We start from the raw sequence: 3,551 nt of genomic DNA, 5'->3' as shown, positions 1-3,551 counted from the left end.
GTGGAATGCCTACAGAGTGTAGCTTGATGACTGGTGCTAGGTCTGCGCCTGGGCTCCGAACCTGCCAACCCCGGGCCGCTAAAGCAGAGTGCACGAACTTAACCACTACGCGACCAGACTGGCCATCCTATGGACCCTATTTTAATGTCTTTCACCAAATAAATTTTCAGTCTCAGTGATTATCAACTTCCTGCAGTTCCTGTACCGATTCACTCACCCAGCTTATGTTGAGATGTCATAATTACAGTTTTTTTGCTGTAAATTAGATGACCAGCTCTTCCCAGTGCCAGCTACTCTTGTCCAATCCCTTCCTCCAAGAGGTGACAAAGATGGAGGAAGTACCTCTTCAATCACCTGAAATTGTAGATTGCTTATATCGATAACGAAATATGTTATGCCAGAAGGTGTTTGGAACAGCTGCACAGTCCTCCAGTAATTGAGAAATTTACACAAAAGCACCTTTAGAATATCTTTGCAATTCCATATAACTTTTGGAACAGCCTGCATAATTTTTGGTAACTGCTCTCAAAGCATTTATGTGTTGTATCACTACGGCCAACTGCATAAAACATGCTGCATATTTATTTCATGTCACAGAAAGCAGGCTTTAAATGTGAAAACAAGCTTGCCCAGAACATACATTTTATACAATCAAATCATTTCTGGTTACAGAACATGCAGAAAATGTGGCAACGTGAACGCTTTACTGCATGTGGTCTTTCTCTAAGTCACATCCACACAACCATTTTCAGTGCATGTAGAAGTCCTCAGTGAGGGTGAGGGTAAAATTTGGGGTATTGCTTTATGTTTCGGTTGTGCTAATGAGGAAAAGAAATACTCTGTGAAACTGAAACTCATGGAGTGGGAAACCCTACCCTATGGCCACACACAGCTCTTGAGAACTCCTTTTACAGCCTTTGAAGCAAGTATGAAGGGAAAAACAGCAAAGGGAACATTATTCGTAACTGAAATAAAACCGTGCTCCAATATGGATGAATGAACAAATAAAGGAAGCATTTATTGGTTTTATGTAATGTGAATAATCTATATAGTTCTGTTTGCTTTTTACGACAAATGTGTAACTTTTATAACTGAAAAAGAGCTTTTTAGTTTAGGGAAAACTTACTATTGATGTATCTTTAAGGATCACTGTGGGGCCGGCCCGGTGGTGCAGCAGTTAAGTTCACACGTTTCTGCTTCTTGGCGGCCCAGGGTTCACCGGTTCGGATCCCAGGTGCAGACGTGGCACCGCTTGGCAAAAAGCCATGCTGTGGTAGGCGACCCATGTATAAAGTAGAGGAAGATGGGCATGGATGTTAGCTCAGGGCCAGTCTTCCTCAGAAAAAGAGGAGGATTGGCAGTAGTTAGCTGAGGGCTAATCTTCCTCAAAAAAAGAAAAAAACAAAACAAAACCAAAAAACTTGGGACCAGCCCCTTGGCTGAATGGTTAAGTTCGTGCGTTCCCCTTTGGTGGCTCATGGTTTCACTGGTTCAAATCCTGGGCTGGGCACGGACATGGCACCGTTCATCAAGCCATGCTGAGGCGGCATCCCACATGCCACAACTAGAAGGACTCACAACTAAAAATACACAACTATGTACTGGGGGACTTTGGGGAGAAAAATGAAAAACAAAATCTTTAAAAAAAAAAGGATCACTGTCCTTTGTGACTGACAGTTCATTCAGGCTTGTATTTTGGGCCAGATTACTTACTGCTGTCTCTAAATAAATTGGAAATGTTAAACTCTTCCATAACAAACCTTAATTAACAGAGAGACAGACACAGTGATCAAATCTTTTTTTATGTCTTCACTCCCTCCCCACCCTGTCAAGGGAGGATGGCAATGACCACGGTGACAGGCAAAAAGGTAGGCAGCTGGAGGGAGGTGAAGAAGAAACCAGAAGGTTTTAATTCTGCCTTGCTAATCAACAGTTGACAACGTATAAATTAGCTTACTTTGTAGGATTCAGAGATAGGCATGTTTTGGATAAAGAATATCCTCAAGCTTTTGTTTTGTTTTGTTTTGTTTTAAATAAAATCATATTGTGGATTGTTTGAAATAGTTCATTGAAAGAAGGGGGCATCTCAAATACCTGGAATTATCGATGTGATTATTCTTTTTGGAAATGATATTGAGAAAAGTAATAGTCAACTTTTGAGAATGTACTAAATTGCCTCTAAGCGTCCTGGTATCTGACGCCCCTTGTGGTGGCTACAGTCCCGAAATGAGAAGCAGTGACGGAGATGTAATGACTGCACCAGCCACCCAAACAGGGACATGTGGAGTGGCAGGAGGTGGCCACACTCAAGAGTCATGGCAGGCAGTGGGGGAGCTAACATCTTTAATTTTAGGAATTTCTCAGGTCAAATTGGTGGGGTTTTTTTCTTGTTGTTCTTGGTTTGAGGAAAATTAGCCCTGAGCTAACATCTGCTGCCAATCCTCCTCTTTTTGCTGAGGAAGACTGGCCCTGAGCTAACATCTGTGCCCATCTTCCTCTACTTTATATGTGGGACGCCTACCACAGCATGGCTTGCCAAGCAGTGCCATGTCCGCACCTGGCATCCAAACCGGTGAACCCTGGGCCGCTGAAGCAGGATGTGCCCACTTAACCGCTGTGCCACTGGGCCAGCCCCCAATTGGTGTTTTTAAGCAAGATAATAAAAATTAAGGTCATTTTCTCTGCAACTCTTGTAAACAGCACTAATCTATTATCTTACATTCTAGAAGTCAGACGTCTGTAATGGGTGGCACTGGGTGAGAATCAAAGTGTCAGCAAGGGAGCTCTAGTGAAGAATGTTTCCTTGCCTTTTCCAGCTCCTAGAGGCTTCCCACACGTCCTGGCTAGTGGCCCCCTTCCTGCTTCAAAGCTAAGCTGCGGCAGGTACAGCCGTTCTCACGTTGACTCACTCTGGCCCTGAGTCTTCTTCCTCCCTCTCAATTATAAGAACCCTTGTCATTACGTTGGACTCACTTGGATAATCCAGATTAATTTCCTTGTCCTAAAGTCAGTTGATTGGCAACCCTAATTCCCCCTTGCCATATAACATATTCAGAGGTTCCGGGGATTAGGATGTGGATGTCTTTGGGGGGTCATTATTCCGCCCATCTCGGTAATGCAGCAGGTGACTTAGCAAAAAATCCTCTTTAGGAAGAGCATGTGATGAGAGCAGTGGTGGGAAGTACCTCCCAGAGGTTACAGACTTGTTGAAACAAAACCTTTGATATTTGGCAGAGCAGAAAGGCAAGAAAAAACTCAAGATAGAATCAGTGCAAGGAGAGAGAAAGCCCATGTGACTGCCTTGTCCTAATGTGGGCTTTTTAACGTGTTGTAATCAGAATCATGGTTTTCGGATTGAAGCATTAACAAATGACCTGGAGACTTCTGTTTGTGTCTGTTTCTTCGGTCTCTCCTCTCTGGGTGTTCTTCGCATGAATAAGTGATTAAACTCCCTTGTTTCCAGGTTTACTTTGTTTTGAAATTATTCTTCCACCAAAATATTTTTCTTGCTTTTCAGGGAAAGAGGAGAAAATGAATCCCAAAGTGAATCC

This window comes from Equus przewalskii, chromosome 4, assembly GCF_037783145.1.
Source record: "Equus przewalskii isolate Varuska chromosome 4, EquPr2, whole genome shotgun sequence".
Taxonomy (NCBI): domain Eukaryota; kingdom Metazoa; phylum Chordata; class Mammalia; order Perissodactyla; family Equidae; genus Equus; species Equus przewalskii.
The sequence above is the reverse complement of the archived record's forward strand: the minus strand, read 5'-3'. Positions refer to the sequence as shown.